Here is a 19,942-nt window from a genome sequence, read left to right as displayed (position 1 = left end):
TTATAACAGAGCAGCTCAAATCATGGTTAGTCTTGTTATCAACTCTTTGTTTTCCAGGCTCTCTTCCTAACTCTCGGCACCCAGCAACCTATTGATGGCTGTGCTGTACTAGTGAGGGACGTGTGCCGTCCCGTGTTACAGATAAGAACACTAAGGCACAGAGAAGATGAATTTCTTATGCACAAGACCAACCAAGGTTTGGGCAGCAGCACTGACCACTGAATCCAGGTAGTCTGGCTCCAGGGTCTGCCTGTTTCCCCACAGTATTTGCCCAGGTGAGTGGTACACATAGCAGGGGTCCACACGGATACTGGGGAAGTTATGAGTGTTTCCTGTTCTTTTCCATACGCGGAGCCCCTGGCAGTGAAGCGTCACATGTAAATGCATGATCAGCTCCACATGCAGGGCAATGGTTAATCTGGCCCTAAGACAGCATCATGGCTTGTGAGTTGACAGCTCCTCTTCTAAGTCACAGCCGCCACCAGCTCAACCCACCTGGTGCCAGGGACACTGACTGAGAAATAAAGGCACAGGACTGTTCTACAGGCTGACCTATGAGCCTCTGCAGGCAGCTGCAGGGATGTTTTCCATGTCTGTGGCAGTGTGGAGACTCCAAGCCAGAACTGCAACTCAATCCAGCCGTATGGCAGGTCCCTGCTGAGAGGGCTACGGGCATCACCCGCAGGGAGCGAAGCTGCCTCAAGATTCAGAACAAGGTGCCCCTCTGGAATGATGCCTACAGCCGAGCAGTGAAGGCATTTCTATGGCACACACACACACAGGGTCTGTTGGGAATTTCCTGCGGGGCTGACTCTGAAAGACGCAAAAGCAGATGCTGGCTAGGGACAAGTTGCGCTTCGCAGGCAGTTAGCACCGTCACTTCTCGGTCATACAGAAAAGCGCTCGCTGGCATCAGGAACTGGAAAAGCTTGACTTGGCATCTCACTAAGTCTTCAGTCACCGTCTTGCCTGTCACAGGGCTCTCTGACTCCCTACTCTCCTGCATTATCGTTTCGCGTATACAGCTCGGTGTACCTGAGACCGGCATGATCGGCTCTGTGTCCAGAGCTTTTGCACAGCACCTGGACCTCTTGCTCCTGGCATTTAGCCCTCTTAATAAAGCAGGCTAGGAGAGAGGTTTGCAGGAGGGTCCCCTTTCAACGTTTTGCTTTCCAGAGTTTCAATCAACTATGACCTGATAAGTTCTGGAAATAAACAACTCGTGGGTTTTAAATTGTGCGACTTCTTGAGTAACACAATGAGATCTCCTACTCTTCTCCATCCTTTCTTGGACATCCATCACCCTTTCTTCCAGTGTATCCATAGTGTACGCTCTCTAGCCATTACTAATTCCTGCTCATCAAATTGGTCGTCAGAATGCCATGGGGTTTGTATAAAGTAGCCCTCATTTTACTTAATTGTCATCCCAAGCACAATGGTAGTGATGTGACCAATTCAGATACGGCAAAGATAAGCCACAGAACGCTGCATTCTGCCAAGTAAATAGGTGAAAGCTCTCCACTTAGTAATAAAATGGAAAGATGTTCGCTGAGGTTGTGAAGGTCTACAGTGGGTAAAATGAACAGAAGACCCACACTGAATAATGGAGTGACTTTGGCACTATCCACAGTTTGGGCATTCACTAGAAGCTAGGACCCTCTTGGATAAAGGGGTCTGCTGTAGCCAAGCCCAACAAAACAGCAGATACCTGTTTGAGTCAGGATGCCAAGCCCAGATCTGTGACTCCAAGCCCAGTTCTTGAGGTTTCTGTCTGGGACCTTCACATCGACTACACTTTACCATCACGTAAGTTTCTTTTCCTGCTGTGATAGAATACCCTGACTTAAGGGGCTCATTCCGGCTCACAGATAATTCTCCATCTCGAGTTGATCATTGAAATTAGAGTTAGCATTCATTCTGACTGAAAACCTCTACAAGGACTGGCTCTAAGCAGGCAAATATGGAGGTTACATTACAGAAAAGAGCCCTGTGGGGGAGACACAGAGGTGGACTTGTCAGTGAACCAGACATGACTTTGGAGTAGGACATAGCTTCCTGTCTGGTCACAAGACAGAGGCATGACACAGAAAGGCAGTGTGACATTTTCCTCCCCAGCCATCCTCCTAAGACACTGACTTCACTGTGACAAAACACAGACCCAGCACACAACAGCCACCTGGCAGTGTGATCCTGCCAAGTGTCTTGTTTTGTGGTCTGTTGGGTGGCTTTTTCTGGGGAGAGGCAAACCACCCTGGATAAGACACCAACAGCAGACAGAATGAAAGATTCCACCCACATCTACCTTGGTGATCCTATAAACTGATTGGGGTTACTTACTGGAATATGGATAGTTCAGAAACATCTGGATCACCACAAAGCCCATCTCATGCACACCTGGAGCTTCCTGCCCTATCTGCAGGCAGCTTCTTACCACTCCCTATGTTCTGTACTGTGTACAGAACCTTGGGGGTCATCTCATGAATGTTGTGAGTTTCCTGAGCATCATGCATCTTATAAGCCTCTATCCTCCCTCTTGTAAAGACTTCGGACATTCAGGGGAAACAGCTCCACATGTCCCCGCCTCCATTCTCCTTCTCAGAGGCTCTTCCAGACCCTGGAATTCAGATTTTATCCTGAAGAACCCTGACCTGTGGAAAGATGTCTAAGACCATGTGCATGAGAGTCATTAACCTAGTCCAGAGATCTGGGCAGACAGGTGGAGAGTGCGGCTTCCTGTAAAGCCCATTCTTATCCATCTGGCCCTGTGAACTTAAAACTTGCTTCCTACCCCAAGTCAGAAGGAACCAAATGAAGGGACCTTGATTTTCTGATCTGCTAAGGAGATGTTTATTTCTTCAGTTTATCATGAGATAGTGTTACCACATGGAATAAACAAGAGTCTTAACAGTTCTGTGTGTCTCAAAGGTCTTGAAGGCTTGCCCTGACTGGCTCTGGACCAGGAGCGGGAAACTGGATTCACACAACACATAAAAAGGCATCTCTCCCCCACACTGAGACAATGGAGATGCTCTATCGGGAACTCACCAAGGCCAGCTGACCTGGGTCTGAAAAAGCCTGGGTTAAAACCGGTCTCACTGAACATAGCGGACAATGAGGACTACTGAGACATCAAGAACAATGGCAATGGGTCTTTGATCCTACTGCATGTAGTGGCTTTGTGGGAGCCTAGGCAGTTTGGATGCTCACCTTACGAGACCTGGACGGAGGAGGGTTTTCCTCGGACTTCCCACGGGACTTAGAGCCCTGATTGCTCTTTGGGCTGATGAGTGTGGGGGAATGGATTGGGGGAGGGGGAGGGAAAAGGGAGGCGGAGGTGGGGAAGAGACTGAAATATTTAATAAATAAAGAAAGAAAGAAAGAAAGAAAGAAAATAAAAAAAAATTTTAAAAAAAATAGAAAAAAAAAAGGCATCTCTAGCCCACAGAAACTTCCTCAAAAGGAGCAGGGATCAGGGCTCAGGAACAATGGGATCCAGGCAGGTCCCAAATACCCTAGGATGTGCTATCCAGTATCCCACACTGTCGACTTTATTTGTCCAGTGTTAGGTTCTCAAGAGTACAAAATGCCACCTGCAGCTATCTCTGACTAAACAAACATGAAAAGGATATGGGGCTGACAAGATAGCTCAGTCAGTGAGGTGTTTGCCATACAAACATGAAGTCCTGAGTTCAATCCCCAGAACCCTGTTATAAAAAAATACCAAAAACAACATACAGCCTGGAGTGATCCTAAGTGCTTGTAACCCCAGTGCCGATGGAGGCTGGGATAGCTGGTTCTTGGGCTCACTGAGCCCAGTCTACTAGATAAGCTCCATGCCAATGAGAAGTTCTTTCTCAAAAACCATGTGACTGGCACCTGAGGAATGACACCAGAATTCATGTGTACATGAATGCATGCATGTACACACACACACACACACACACACACACACACACACACACACACACCACAGAGATGTTCTCTAAAACAGTTCATGTGGCAAAAGTCCTGGGTAGGGGCTCTGGTAAGCCTGGCTTAGGGCACATGGTTACCATAGTGGTCACTTGAAGTTGGCCAGGTTGAGGATCAGGAAAATACAATGGCCAGCACATATCAGTTAATGAAAGAGACCAGTTGCACCCTGAAGGACTAAACAAGAGTTAATGTCACTCAGGTAACACTCAGGCAAGCTAGGTGTGTCAGCCAGTGACATTTGGCATGAAGGGACTTCTTGAGTGGTAGGCAGTCTACAGGAAACACGCAGATTGTTCTCCTTTCCTTAGGGGCAAATGGGCTCCACTCCACTGCTGTGGGACAATGGTCTTGTATCCTATTCTTGTATTATTTTAATAAAATGCTGATTGGCCAGTAGCCAGACAGGAAGTATAGGTGGGATGACCAGGCAGGAACTAGAGGCAGAGCAATCAGAACAGAATTCTGGGAAGAGAAAAGCTCAGTCTGCAGCCATCACCCAGATGCAGGGGAAGCAAGAGATGAGAATGCCTTGCTGATGAAAGGTACCAAGCCACATGGCTAACACAGACAAGAGCTGTGGTATAATATGTTATTAAAATCCTAAGGTAATAGGCCAACAAGTTTATAATTAATGCAGACCTCTGTGTGTTTCTATGGGGCTGAATGGCTATGGGACTGGACAGGACAGAAACCTTTGTTAATATTCCACGAAAGGCAATAGGATGCTGTGAAAAGACTATAGGTCTAGACACCATAAGTTTGTTTGCATTCCTGTTACCTAAAATAGAGTTAAAACCTTCTCTGGACCCTATCCATATTCTGTACAAAGCAATGAAGGTGGAATGGTTCCCATCTGAGGCCTTCTCAGCTCTTCTAGAAGGACACGGTGTAGCTGACCCCCTCCTAGCATAGCCACATTCAAAGTCTCTCTGTCTGGATTTATCCTTCATACAACTTAGCCACACTCCTTGGCTGTTTGTTGCTTCAAGTTCAACAACCAAGCCATCTGCCACAGGCAGTGACATTAACATAGCAATAATAAAAGGGAGGAAAACGTCAGTGTAGCACCCTGCCCTATATTGCAGGAAGCATCTGAGGTCAGGTCAGCTATGGAGTGAGTTAATAGGAAAGGATGCCCTGCACCCATGGATCGTGTAGAAGGTCAATGTTGAGTTAACCTCGATTCCAGGATTCACAACTAGGATCCTCACTCTGGCTTGAAACTGAGGCTGCCTGTGGACAAATCATGGTGCACCCTGGGCAGACCGCTTCTCTTTGGGGTTCAGTACCCTCTCCATTCCTAGTTTTGTTTTGTTGTTGTTTCTTTGTTTTGCTGAGACATATTCTCACTATGTACCTCTGGCTGTCCTGAAACCTACTAAGTAGATCAGGCAATCCTCAAAGTCACAGAGATCTGCCTGTGTCTGCCTTCTGAGTGCTGGGATTAAGGGCATGCACCATAGCAGCCAGCTCTCTGCTCCTGTATTTCTCTACCAGCTTAGTGGCTCTGACCCCTTGGGGACCTCATCCATCTCTTCAACTTCTCTCCCTCAACGAGGTCCCAGTTTCTGCTTCAACCATTATAGCCCTTGCAGTGTGCTCCCTTCTGGGGCTCCTCCTCCTCCTGTGGCCCTCCACTGGCTCACCCAATACTGGTTTTGTCCTCAAATCATATCCAAAAAGAATCCTTCCCTAGCCTCCCATTAAATCTGACTTTGTGCCCTTGAACAATCTATCCTAAGATGAACCTATTTCTCCCCACAGCACCTGTGATCGTCTAGAACATCCTCTTTAGTGAACTGGTCAGTTTATTGCCATCTTTCTAGCATAGTGCAAGTTTCATATGAACAATGCTGCACCTTCTCTGCTGGCCTCTGGCTCCTAGAGCTGGTGGTCCAGATGGAGCCCTCCACAGAAGAAGAGTTTCAATAAAACAATGTCTCAGAATTAGACAGAGTTACGATGCCCTTAGCATGGGTGACGCAGAACCTATCTGCGAAGTCCTTGTCCATGGAAACAAACCTGGAAGTTCAAGCCCAGGAAGTCAGCACGACCATGTGTGATGTCACAGACACAATACACAATACTATAGCAGGAATAATAGGACAGTGAAGGCAGGTGTGTTAGTCACTGTTCTCATGACTCGGGGATAAAACACCCGGTAGGGGCAACTTCATGGAGCAGGCTTAATTCTGGCTCATGGTTTCAGGTCATCTTGGCAGAGAAGGCAGAGTAGCAGGAGCAAGAGGTGGCTGCTCAGAGGACACAGTGCCCAGGTATAAGCCCCAGGCCTGAACTTAGTGTTACACCTTCCAGCTAAGCCTAACTTCCCAGAGGCCCACAACTTTCCAAAACAGCATCATCAGCTGGGAGCCAGGATTCCCTGTTCACAAACATGTGAACTTGTAGTATATTTTTCACTAGGAAAATAGAGGATAACACTGGGTAAATAGTTCTGTTTGCATTAGTGTCAAAATACAGTTCTCAGAAATTCAGGGTGGGTAAGATGGTTGAGAGAATAAAGGTGCTTGCCACACTAACCATATGATCTGAGTTCAATCCCAGGAGCCTACACAATGGTAGAAAAAATAAACTGACTCCAAAAGGTTGACCTCTGAACTCCATATGCACACTCTGGCAAGCAGACACACACTTGTAACAGACATGCATGCAATAAAAAAAAAATTTAAATATATCCAGGAACTCATTCCAAAAAAAGAAACCCAGGTCTTCATTCATAAAATCACCAAGCTGTTGAGGGAATCGAAGCCCCAAATGAACAGGAAGACACTGTACGTTCACGGGTTGGGCAACATAACACGGATATGGTGGAAACACTCCCACATCCATCCACAGATGCAACCAAGTTCCCAGCGAAATCTCAGCTGACTTCTTCGCAGGGCTGGACAAGCTGATCCTAAAGCTCACTTGGAAATTCATGGAGGCTTAGAATAACTGAAGTTGGAGGACTCACACTTCCTGATTTCAAAGCTTACTTCCAAGTTACAGTAATCGAGACAGTGTGGGTTGGCATAAGAACAAACGTGGAGATTAATTGAGTCAAACGAGAATCCAGAAAGACGTCTTCACACTGACAGTCAATTCATCTTTGGAAAGGGTGCCAGCATATAATTCATGGGGAAGTAATAGTCTCTTCAACGAAGCAGTGCTGGGACAACATACAGAAGGACAGAATTGGATCCCCACATCACTCCTTACGTAAAAATAGCCAAAACTGAATCAAAATTCCAAATTTAAGAGCTAAAACTAGAAACTTCTTAGAAGAAAACATGGGGTAAATGTTTTGTGATCTCAGATTGTACCTTGATCCCTTTGATGTGACCCCCCAAAAAACAGAAACAATGAAAATTAAAAAAAAAATAGACAGTGAACTTCACCAAAAGGTAAAATTTTGTGCTTCAAAAAATATCATCAAAAAAAAAAAATAATAAGGGGAAAAAAAGAGAGACTCACTAAATGAGAGGTGATAAATGCAAATTCGACATCTACTAAGGGATATATATGCAGTATACATAAAGAACTCAGACAACTCAATAATAAAATGACAATCCCACTAAAAAGGAGTGAAACATTGTAGTAGACATTTCTCCAAGAAAAGACCTCTTATGGTCAATAAGAACATAGAAAGGTGTTTAATATCATATACCTTCAGGAAGACACCACCTGGAACTAGTATCTTACCTCTTCACACCCAGTGGAACAGCTAGAAACAGCAAGTCAAATGGCAACAACTAGCGAAGATCTAGAAACAAATGAACAAACACAAAGAATCTTACTATATCCCTAGTAAAGTAGAAAATTCCATTTTGGAAAGAGTCTGAGAGTTCCTCATACCATGAAGCAGAGCTACGATGAGACACAGCATCCCAACTTCTTGGCATACACACACAAGAAATCTATCACAAGCCCACACAAGGAGATGTACACAATACTCACAATAACGTTATTCCAAAGAGTAGGAAGAGACAAAACCAGGGGATGGCACATTCTGACATGGAATATTACTCAGTCACAACAAGAAACAGAGCACTGTCTCAAGTTACTATATGGATGGACCAAGGAAACATTATGCTAAGTGGAGGTGCCAGTTACAAAGGCACATAATACAACTTATGATTCCATTCACATGAAACATTCAGAATGAGTGGTTGCCTAGTGCTAGGACAAACGGGAGATTGTCAGGTCATGGCTGAAGAGCATAGAATCTCCTCTTGTCTGATGAAAATACCCTGAATTTGTTTATGGGGATGGTAGGGTGGTACAGACAGAGCTTAAGATCACTGGATGCCAACTTGCAGTGGGTGAATAATAGTCTATGAACTATGTTCTATTGTTACAATTGTTTCAAGAAAACAAAGAAAGAAATAACTGGGCTTGTCAACACAAGAAATATACTCTGTAACTTGCTCTTCTAGACCCATGGATACACCCATAGGTTCAGCCATCCTAGTATGTGGGGAGACCCCCCCCCAACTGCAAGAAGATCAGGGACAGTTTCTGGACACTTGGAGGAAAGCACTGCAAAACATGGAACCTTGGAATGTATGGTGTCTGGAGGTTCTAACTCCAGACCTCACATGTATTTCAGTGTATTAAGGCATCTACCTGGAACCTATGTCAAGAAGCACGCAAACAAGACTGCCTGAGCTCCCCCGGAAAGGTCTTAGCCACTGAGATGACTCAAAGGGATAGAGAGCATCAAGCCTTCGCCCATCAACTATAGTTCAGTTCAGACCATACCAAATGATGGCCAGCAGCCTAGAGCCCGGGATCGATCAAGGGCAGCTTGGACTATCCGTGTACACATAGCTCCCCACCACAACTTCCTGTTGCATGGAATTTACAGAACCGGGGATGTGATCCAGGTAGGGTGGCCCAAGAGAGAGTGTCCGACCCCAGGGTGGCTCCGACCAGATCACCTTTCTATTCTAACTTTTCTCATCAAAGTCCACAGTGCTGGGGGAGATAAGAATGGTTATCTTCGTTGGATGAACAAGGCTGAAGCTCAGAGAGGTTAAGCCCTCCATTCCAGTCCATCATATCAGAGACAGCATCCCACACCAGCTCTCCCTGGCTCCAAGGACTGTGCTCACCCCACACAGTTATGAGGACTCACCAATAGACAACTTTTCTTTCCCTCTCTTCCCGTCCCTCTTTTTAACCCCACCTCACACACTCAGGAACGGTGAAGGAAAGAGTATCAATCAAAAGGAAAAGGCTTTGGGATCTCCCTGCATCCTTCAGCGTGCTCTCCAACCTGCACCAACCAGTTCTTGCTGTCATATTCCTTCCGTTCTGCCATGCCTAGCCATCCAGAGAATAACCACTAAGTTATTGCCCTGACCCGCCACTGCCCTCTCTTCTTGTACGCTGTGCATCCTGTTCTACCAGACTGAGCCAGCTCCGGGACCACCCAGACTTGCTCCCCCAAGCTCAGTGGTCTGAGCTTCCCATCAAGCACCTCCTTGTACAGACCTGCTGACTCCACCCCTCCTCCAGGTGTGCTTCCCCTCTGACTCCTCTTATTTCACCCCCTTTTGAGGCAGAGTCTCCCTGCATAGTCCAGGCTGGCTCAAATATAGTACGTACCCTTACCCCCATCTACCAAGCATACTGGCATGATGGGCCCCCAAGAGCGCTCTTACCCTCCCTCGGCTCTTCTAGCAAACAGTGTCTGTGACTTTGGTGTCTCATCTGTACCATCCCTCTTCAGCAACAGTGTACAAAGTTGAATCTCAGAATCCCTCTGCCCCGAGGGGGTCCAGGAAGTAGGTGCTTCAGCACAGAGGCAAGGCCAAGCTGCAAAGAAGGAGTCATGGCTGCAGGGGCAGCCAGTACGTGAGTGGGAAGACTCTATGGCCTGCCCCATGTTCTCCATGGACATTTGAGGCACAGCAGCGTGATTCTGCACCCATGGTTGTCCTTTTCCTTCCTGAGCTCCCTCCTCCCCTCTCTTTCCACCCACTTCCTCCTCTCTACCCTCTAGCTGTCTAACTTTCTGGGCCACCATGTTTAGAGAGTGCATGCACCCCATGTAGGTGGTGCCGCAGAAGGAAAGCTTCATTGTTGTCTTCCTCCACCACTGACCCATTGACACCCAGTCTCCACGGACCTCCCCTCACCTGAGAGAGTCCTTCACTCTCTTGCTGTCTGGCTCCTTCACTCCAGTCCTTGAACCACACTGACCACTTCTGCTTGGCTTTGCTTATGTGCTGCCCCTGAACCATTGTACAGGCATCTGCTCACTTCCACAAGAAAACCATATATTACTACTGATCCTTTCCGGGAGCCTGTCAATACCCTTCACAACTAACACTATCACCTGCTGCAGGTGGTGGCACTCAGTGACAACTGAGGGCAGCCTGGCTGCTAGGTACTGTTTTCTTTACCATAGTGAAATCTTGCCAAGCAAAAGCTGTGAACTTCTGTCTTTGTAGCTCCAGAATGTAGCAGCGTCCTGGCCCAATGTAGGCTTAGTAAACACTAATGGATAAAATGAACTTCCTTACTATTTCCATCAGCCTTTGAGTGAACTCTCCTCTGTTCTATCCACACACGTTCCTCCCCCTGACAGGATTTGAGCAAAATTTAGGTTCTAATAGTCAGGACTTTCCATCTACTGAGTCGCCAGTCAATCCGGCTCAGCGGGGAGATGAAAATGAGCCTTTTTCGGCAACCACTGACCTCTCAGTAAATCTCCAAACATCCTGATCTCTCCCAGGAGACTGAAGCAGGAAGGAGCCAAAAAGAGCACCAGACCTGTGTCAGTACTCAAGAGGCACTCAGCACTCCCCACCCCAAGCCCTGTGCGCAAAGTACCAAGTAGGTCCCAAGGGGAGGCCAGGATGCTATTGGAGGGCCCATTTGTGACTTGGGATGCTGAGAAAATTCTGGGGTGGTCAGAGGTCAGGCAAGGTGCAACCATCTCCATCCAGGCCCAAAAGCAGAAAGCCCAGCCTCCTCATGCCAGGCTTTGTGCTAGCTGTCTGTTAACTGGGACTCTTAGCCTCATGAGAACAGGTTCCAGAAAGGAAGTCTATCTGCCTGGGGCCTGACTGCTGGGACTCAAGCTCTAGTTGAGAAAAAGAATAGTCCAGCAGAAAATCAGCTCATTATAACGGAGGGCTGACTCGGTCTGCTGAAGTTTCCCGAGCACTTTGAAAGCATCGAATTATTTACTTCCCACAATAACCCTGGGGTGGCACACTGGAGACGGCTCCTATTAGCTCATAGGAGCCAGTTGTTAAATTTTCAGAAGTTTTGTAAGCTGCGTGTTAAGTACAGCTATTATTTAAAAATTAGATTATATAAACCCACAATTAAATAAATTGTACTAAAAACAAAAGTAATAAATACTCAGAACTCCTCGCTTGCTCATTGTCGTTCTGTGTCTCGTTGCCCCTCGTACTTCGAGGTTGTTCCGTCAACAGCATCTGCCGGCTGGAAACACCGCACAGGGGTGGCCACCAAGCAGCTCTTACCAAGTCTGTCTTCGGTGACGTCACTATGGACGTAGATGAAGGCGGAAAGTCTGGACTTGATTTCCTTGCTGTGGTTAAATTTTCGAGATAAAAAAAAATGGGAAGAAAAGAAATATTTCTCATCACATGTGGCGTTCCTCCAGAGTCATCCACCTTGCTTTTTGAGGTAGAGTCTCTCTCTGAACCTGGGGCTGGCTCAGTAGGCTCTACTATCTGGTCAATGAACCCCAAGAACCCTTCATTTCTCCACCTCCCCAGGACTGGAATACAAGTGTGTCCACAACAATTGACTTCCTTTTTTCTTTTTCTTTTCTTTTTTTTTTTTGTGGGTTCTGGGGATCAAATTCACACCCTGTATTTGCAGGGCAAGCACTTTACTGACTGAACTCTATCCATTGGTCCAGACCCATCTTTGACCTTTCAACATGTATTCAATGCCTATCTTTCTCCAGGGAGCTCCAGCCTGCCAATGTTGGACTGGGGGCTGCTGAGGCAACCCACTTCCTAGGTCAGAAAGCTGATGCTCTGCTTCTCAGTGTGTATGCCAGCATTGTTGGCTTACCAAGACCCTATCATGAAAGTCAATTTAATAAACCCCCTTTGTGTGTGTGCACAAGCATGCATGTATGCATGAGTGTGTGTGTGTGTGTGTACATGTGTGTATGTGTATGTGTGTTTCTCTTAAGAACCTGGATACTGTAGCTTCCCAAACTCAAATGCCATTAGGAACTCTTACATCCCCTTTCCTAATACCTTTCCTAGATAGCAAAGTAGTTTTCACTGATCCTGTCTGAGGGCTGCTGGATTCAAACCCAGGGTCCCCACATGCCAGCCATACAAACTTGGGTGACTTCTCCCCTCTGGAGCTCAGCCTCTCTTATCAAGTAGGGTTGGGACTGAACTGGCTGCAAGCATTTGTAAGAGCCTGCCAGTTACCACTTGACAGCCTCTGAACATAGTAGGTGCTCCACGAGGGTGTTTGCTCTCGTTACCACCTGCTTGCTGTGCGAGGCTCCCGCCCAGGTGTTCACACCGGTGTTAATTCACTTAATCTCCCCACAATCCTGCGAGAGTGCTACTGCTATTAACCCCATTTACAGAGTCGCAGAGAGGCGATTAGGGTGGAACACAGAAATTGCTAGCTTTGTAGGTCAAACATAGCTGTGGCTCAGCAGTTGCCTGGGACTCACAGCTAGAAGGACGGCAGATCTCGATGCCTTGCAGCCCGAGCATTTACTGGAGTCCCTACCTGACACAAGAGAGGCCATGTTCTCTCCCATACCGCATTTAAGACGGTACTGCAGGCCCATTAATGCAGCGAGCGCTCTGCTCATGTGGAAGATAAATGTTAGGGCTGTTTTATATCTTTTCCCTATGCGTCCGTATTTCCTTTCTGCAGCTGATCACCTCCTCTGTGAAGTCTCCCTGACATCTCCAGCCAGAGGAACAAACCCATGGAAAGACTCAGAGGGAGAAAGCCCTGATTACTTATGGAACAGTGGCTAGTTTCCCTCAGTTTAGTGCTAAGGCTGGAAAGGACTCGACCATGAAGAATAGGACTCCAGAGGCCATGAGGAGGTTGGCTCCACTGTCACCATAAAAATGAGCCTCTGGATTCTCTTCATCCCGTCAAGTTGGCAGCTAAACCAACCACCACAGAAGCCCACATAGATGAGGTGGTATCTTATTTACTTTTCTATTGCTGTGATAAAACACCATGGCCAAACTTAGGGCAGGGGGCATTATTCCATCAAAGTACTTTGTAGTCCATAACCCAGGGAAGTCAGGGCAGAAGCTTAAGGCAGGAACTAATACAGTGGTCATAGAGGAGGGTTGCTTATGGATTTGCTCCTTAGCCTGCTTTTATTATAGTAGCCAGGTCCACCAGCCTAGAAGTGGCTCCTCCCACACCAATCAAGAAAATGCCCTACAGGCTTTCCCACAGACCAATCTAGTGAAGATGTTTTCTTAATTGGAGTTCCGTCTTCCCAAATGACTCTAGCTTGTGTCAAGGTGGTATAAAACAAGTCAGTTCTGGTGGCCTGGATAAGTAGAAATCTGGAGAGGTCCCACGGAGGCTCCGCAGCATAGATGTGCCAAGAACTTCATGCCAATCTGCCGCCTCTGGACATCTGCCATTTAGCGCTTGGGAGTTGGCTTGAGCCTCTACCAGCATGGTGGGCAAGACCAGGAGTCAGAATAAACTCAGCCCCAGGGCTTGCTGGGAACCTCTGCAGCTCTGTGTTGACACGACCTATTGAAAACGATGAACTCTTCTCTGCTTCCACTTTCAGCATCTCACCCACACCTGCTTCACAACTAGTCTTGCTCAGAGAAGAGGCTTCTGGGAAATAGGTGCTAGATATGGCCAAACCTACAGAGACCAATACTCTGTTGATGATGATTCCAAAGATAAGGTCACTTAGGGGGTCCAGGGAGGAATGGCTTCTTCTCTCAGTGGAAATGCTCTATCTGGAAGAGAATCCATTCCTCTACATAGTGTGTCAGAAAGCTCACGACCCTTTCTCCAGTCAGCGTCCTGCCTTATTCCTGTCTTCCCTACATATGTGCTTCCCTTCTTGACAGAAACCTACAAATTGTTCCATGGGCAGAAATACCCTTTTGCGCACCTTCCTTTCCCCTGGTATGAGCCCTCCTGGTTAGCTGCCTACTGCTCCCACTTCTGATGTCCATCCCACTTTCTACAGCACCTGGCAACTCAAGGGGAGCCAGTAAGACCTGGGGTTAGCCTCAGTCTAAGGGACTGATACTAAGCATTGCTATGGGGACTTCCTGGCCCCAGAGAAGGCTCCTCTCCAGACTCACCCAATCCATACCTGAGAGACGAACGTCCTTCTGACTAGACACAGGACAATCACAGGTTAAAGGGCAAAACCCAAGAAGATTAAATACTGTTGGAAAAGAGGGTAGCAGGTACAGAGACCTCCCTTCTTGTCAGTGCACATCACACGAACTGCTAAGTCTTCCTGCGCCATTCAGAGTAGACAGACATCACCAACTAAGTACAGCAGTGTCTTCCAGTGAACTTAGACCTGGATCTCTCTTAGCATCTGTGGCCATTCTCAACTACTGACAGAGGTTCTGGAGGAGATTAACGCTTGGACAGGGTGTATCTGAAATCAGGAATGAGGTTTTAATTAGTGGGGTCTGTGCACAGTTAGCATCAGGGATCTGATACTAAAATGTTCCAAAGCTCGCTCCATCACTGCTGTCAAATGTATCTACTAAGGGTGCTCTAATGACAGTGCAGAGTCCCCAACATAGACTAGAGCAAGGATTAGCCGTGGTGGCCAAAGCCAACCCACCACAACTTTGCAAAGGAAGTTTAATGCAAACATGGCCACAGTTTGAAAGCTGGGGCTGCTTTCCAATTTAAAATAGCAGAGTGAAGCAGTGGCAAAAGAGATGGTTCGTACGCTCCAAGCCTAGGTAATTGTTCTTTAGTGACCCCGATTCAGGAGAACAGGCGTTATCCAAGGCAGTGCTACAACCTCCAGTTCCCTTTAAAAGTCCCCTGCGTTGCTTGAAGACTCAGGCAGATGTCCTACTACTTTTATGCCCGTGTATTTGTATTTTATGAAACGTGATTTTAAAACTATTGATCCTTCAGTTAAGGAAGGGCATCAGGTAAGATGCTCACATCTTAAAGATGCTCCAAGTCTGGGTGAAAACGGTTTAGGAAAAACCACTTACAGCAACCGGCTCTGCTCGGTGGGTGAGCAGGAGCGAGGATTCTTCATATTCCTTAAAGTTTGATTCAAGGGTGTGAGATGAAAGGCTGGAGTGCCCCTGGTGCTGAGTGGCCAGAGGTGGGCACATGCATGGGCAGCCACATGCTTGCGGATGTCCTGGAGAACAGGATGAGAAGGGTGGGAAGCGCCACACAGCAGGTGCAATTACAGATCAGACAGACATGCTGTTGTGTGCTAGTATGCGCCGTGGGGCAGTTGTGCCCAAGCTCCTTCAGAGAACAACCGTCAGCCAGGGCTTCTCCTGTCTTGCTTATGAGCTTCAAACCTGTATTCCATGGCCCCTAGGATGTTGCAACTTAGTTGACCTCAATGAAAACAACTTACAAACTATGTTCCAAGTTGCTACAAAGTTCTAAGACTACTGAGGTAGAAGGAGGGGGTCCTAAGGCACAAGACCTACACCAGGCATAGCCCTGGTTTTCATTATTTTACTGTTTTAGAAGATGGATCTCCAGGTAAGGCATGGAAAAAAAATAAAAACCACAGGTCTAAATAGTTCCCCCAACTCAAACACAGGACAGAGAGATAATATAAATGAGCAAGTTGAACAATGCATGGGACAATAGGGAGTAGTGGGGTCTGGGGTAAATTGTCAGAATTTAAAAACTTTTAAGGCAGTTGCCCATGAGATTTGATCATGTGGAATGACCAAGTTAGTGTGTCCAAGAATTAATTTTTTTCAGCAAATACGGAATTTTATGTGACTATTTTGCAATTATTAGACATCTTTGTACCAATTAGATTTCCACCTAAGAAGCAGAAGCAGCTTGTGTTACAACGAGCCATCTGCAGCCCTTGCCTCAAGTTTTGCCTTGGAAAAAGACCAGACCACAAAGAGCTGCACAGGGCAGGCCCACAAGAAACCCCCAAAGGAGCACAGAAATGCTTTCTTTCAGTCCTGGGAGTCAGATGTATGGATCAGGACAGCACCCAAGCCTCTGAGCCTCCAAGCAGGCACCTGCACCATGCTCTGGAAAACAGCACACCCCAGGAGACCAAGTGAGTGGCAGGGAGAAGGGAGGCGGGATTCCACAGGTGGAAGTCCCTCCAGACAAATGGCAATGAGGATCACAGTAGGGTGCCATCCTCTCTGCTGGGGACAACAGAGGTACCCAGTGTTCATGGCCCGTGGGGTCCGGGGCCATGGCTGGCCCAGCAAGCCCAGACTCCCTCTACTAAGGGAGATGACAAATGACTGCCTTCCATCTTCGTTCATCAGTGCGCAGACGAGGAACGTGAGCCCCATCAGAAAGGAGCGGGCACCCAGGCCCGCGGCTGTCGAGTGCAATCATTAATAAGATAGATGTTCCTAATGGCTCCAAGAAGGATCATGGAGCTACTCATTACGGGGGGTTGAGATCGCTAATTATTCCTTTCTCTGCAGCTGTCACTCGCTGCACCCACCCAAGCCATGGAGCCCCAGCCACTGTCCTTCTCTCATGACCAAAAAGAGGGCCACCAGCAGGCATGGTCAGTCTGCACCCTGGGGCTACAGGGCAAAATGTTCTTCCTGCATTAAACACTTATTAAAGTTGATTAGAGTTCAATGTACCATAAAATCTCTTTCAAGTCAGTGAAATGCCATTGGCTACAGGCGAGCCCCCACCCCACCCAGTTCCATCCAAAAGGAACTCTGGGGCAGCGTTGGAAAAATCAGAGAGGGGTTGAGGACAGGAGTGTAGGCTTCAAGCTTGGAAGTGGGGAGATAGATTTAGAGTGTTTGTGGGAGAAGGCTGGGGAAGGAGGGTGGATTCTGGTGGGATGGGAAGGCTGTCAAGAGTATTTTTAGGGATACTATTACCCTGGCCCTAAAAATAAGAGCCATGGCTTCTTTAAAAGCCATCTAGACTCTATTTACACTTCAGAGCAAACAGCATATTGTTTTCATCAGGGGAAAATAAGCACTCATGTTTACCTTATGTTTCCTTCAAAATATTTGCATTTCAAAGCCTTCTGAGCTTTAGGTTTCAGAGCTGTTGAAACACGGCACCTGGGCATTTCCCAGACACGCTGTGTTTACAGCAGAAATCCATGCCACCCAACCAAGATGGCAGGATCCCTTTCAACCCCTTGACAAAGGACAGCCCCCTTCCAGACTATGACACATCTCTCTGGGACCGAGGCTGGTGTCCAGATGAGAGACAGGAGGGCCAAGCTTCCTGTCAGAGCCAGCAAAGCTGAGTGTGGAGTTCTACACATTAGAACCTTCCTGGTGGGTATCGTTTGACTTTCCTTGAGAAGGGAGAGTCTGTGCCAGTTCATATGGCCCTTGGGGACTGTCAGAAGAGTCACCAGGCATCCCAGGAGCCTTGGGGAGAAGTTCTGATGGGGGCAGCAACCACAGAGGCGGCAGAGTAGTGACTCCAGGACCCGAGGACTGCACCAGACAGCTTTGGTCCCTTCTTGCTGCAAAAAGAATTCGTTCATCAAATTCTTATAGATGGTCCACTAAATATGGAGCCTAGGTGGACAGGGAGCACCAAGACAAAAAAAAAAAAAAAAAAAAAAAGGCTGATTCCTCTCACACTCTGAGTCTGTCGCTGTTCTTGATGGAGCACCAGAACTGATGAGCAAACATTTAGAAACCTTAGGACCCAGACCACACTCTGAACCACACTCCGTAGTCCTGGCAATTTGCAAACTCCCTCCTGGGACTCTGCAGTATAGCCAAGTTTGAGAATCAGGCACAAAGTATCTCAATTCTACGAGTCACTTCTCAGGTACTGCCTGAATGACCCTGACAAACACCTAGGAGTCCTTTCTCAGAAATGGGGCACAGGGATGCTGACTCTGCCCAGGCAGAGCAGCAAACAAGAGCTTTCAAGACTGCACTCTTAGAAGTTCTACTATAGAGTCACCGGTCACAGTTCTTGGAGACATCCTGCCCTAAAAAAGGCATCAGTAAACAGATGCCACCAGCAAGGAAACATCACCAGCCCTAGGCCCTGTCCATTCTAGAGGTCAAGCAATCCAGGCTGCCTTGTCTCAACCTCCCATGCATTAAGATCCTTGTTGAGAAGATGCGCTGAGGAGTCGGACTGGAGCACCAGAGGTTTGCCTTCAAGTGTGTGAAGAGTTCATCGCCTTTTGCCCTCTCCGGCCATCCCAGCATCCTCTAGAAGCGCTGGTATTTGGAAGTGCTGACACCATCTTGTGGCTGTGAGAATTATAAATGCTGACAGAGACAGAGGCATCCACACTGGAGCACCTGCCCCTCCCAGTGTCTGGTTAGAGGGGAGAACTGATACTGGCAGGTATTCAGTTGCATGCACCTGCACCAATTAGAGTGAGCTACGAAATAACAGCACAAGATAGAAGCTTGTTTCTCTCTCGTAGAAAAGAAGTCTGAAGATAAACAATCTCGGATGACTGAGGGTCGGCGAGGAAGTGGAGCTCGAGCCGTCAAGAGAACCAGGCCCCTGTCCCTTTTCCTATTCTGCCTTTCTTAGCGAGTTGCTTCCACTCTTGCCTCAAAGGGGGATACCCACGTTCCAGCATCAGTTTGCATTCCAGCTTGCAGGAAGGAATAGAAGTAGAAAAAGCATGCATCCTTCCTTCTTGGGACACTTCCCAAGAGCCTTTCCATTTGCATGCTATAGACTGGAACTCAGCAATATAACTACCCCTGGCTGGAGGGGAGCCTGGGAAACATGATTGTTATGGCAACTGTGACTCTAACCAATACCCTGTAGAAAAGGAAGAAAGATACTTGGAAAAAAAGATACAGTCTCTGCCACAGCAGAGAGAATTCATTCATGGAAATAGTGGGTTTACAGCTGGGTGGAAGGGTGATGGGAAAGGAACAGGAAACAGCTAAGCTCGGGGATGAGAACATACAGGATTTCCAGCTGTACAAAGGTCTAGAGGAAGATGAGAGACCTGAAAGACGCCCCATGACTAGCAAGACACAAAGAGCTCATGGCTGAGGGGTGAACTGGGACCAGTGTCTAGAGATCCAGCCATGCAGAACCTTGACCCCACATGGAGGGACCTGGACTGCATTTTAAGACAGACTCATCAGAAGGCATTTGACAGGAAAGAGATGTGACCGGGGTTGCAGGTTAGAAAACCCAGTCATGTTGTGAGGTAGAAGACGCACTAGGCTACTGGAGACAGGAAGAACCCATATGAGGCTCCTGGAGGCAGAAACAGAAAGGACGCTTGCTGGTTTGAGGACCTGTGCAGGTCCTGTGTCTCACCAGGAGGTAGATGAGGGATGCTAGCTAGAGTGGTGTTAGTCCGAGCGAGTGCTTGTCTGCAGGAAGATTGAAGGCTTGGCCAGAACCTAAAGTAACAGGCGCCTTCCTTCATCAGGAAAGCCTTACGGCCATCACTGGTTTTTATCAAAGCTGAATTAACTTGTGTCTAGTGCTGGATCTAATTTATACTTCAGTACCTTCCCATTAGAGACCAGCACAACCTCAGGACAAAATTTGGTGCAGCCCTTCTCTCGGGAATGAGTTCTCTCTTTTGCACCACCTTCATTGACCAGGGTAGAAGTCATTTGACTCTAGCCTGACCCAAGCCACACTGTTTCTTGATGGCTCAGGATCTCCTAGCTGTCCATTGTACCCCTGCGGTGAGTAACTGGGAGTTTGCCATTCTTTCATAAGTTGATCTGAACTTCTCTCGAACTACTTGCACAGGCACACTTGATCCAGGTATCTCAGAGTCCCTTGCCATACCTGCCCC

Source organism: Alexandromys fortis, unplaced genomic scaffold (assembly GCF_014885135.2).
Source record: "Alexandromys fortis isolate MF-2015 unplaced genomic scaffold, M_Fortis_MF-2015_v1.1 scaffold_14, whole genome shotgun sequence".
Classification (NCBI taxonomy): Eukaryota; Metazoa; Chordata; class Mammalia; order Rodentia; family Cricetidae; genus Alexandromys; species Alexandromys fortis.
The sequence above is the reverse complement of the archived record's forward strand: the minus strand, read 5'-3'. Positions refer to the sequence as shown.